Raw genomic sequence first — 308 nt, forward strand, 5'->3', positions numbered from 1 at the left:
ACAGCCATCGCAGTGGAGGCTGTCATGGTTTGTGGCTGCATTATCAGCCAGTGGTGTGGGAGATCCTATCCAAACTGATGGAATTATGACCTTAGAAAAGTACTGTCAGATTTTGATCCACCATTCAATATCAGAATCTGATAGCCAGTGGTTTAATTTTTAAACATACGATGCTGGGAAAACGTACCAAACACACAGTGCAGCACTATCAGTCATGGACCGGCCTCCTTCAAGCATGGGTTGCAACATTTTTGAAGCAGTGTGGGATCATGTTGACACAGAGAACAGAACAAAAGCCAGTCAAAGAA

This window comes from Mchenga conophoros, linkage group LG8 (genome assembly GCF_057382185.1).
Source record: "Mchenga conophoros isolate Kocher_MC1m ecotype Shallow Benthic linkage group LG8, M_conophoros_male_GT1.1, whole genome shotgun sequence".
Taxonomy (NCBI): domain Eukaryota; kingdom Metazoa; phylum Chordata; class Actinopteri; order Cichliformes; family Cichlidae; genus Mchenga; species Mchenga conophoros.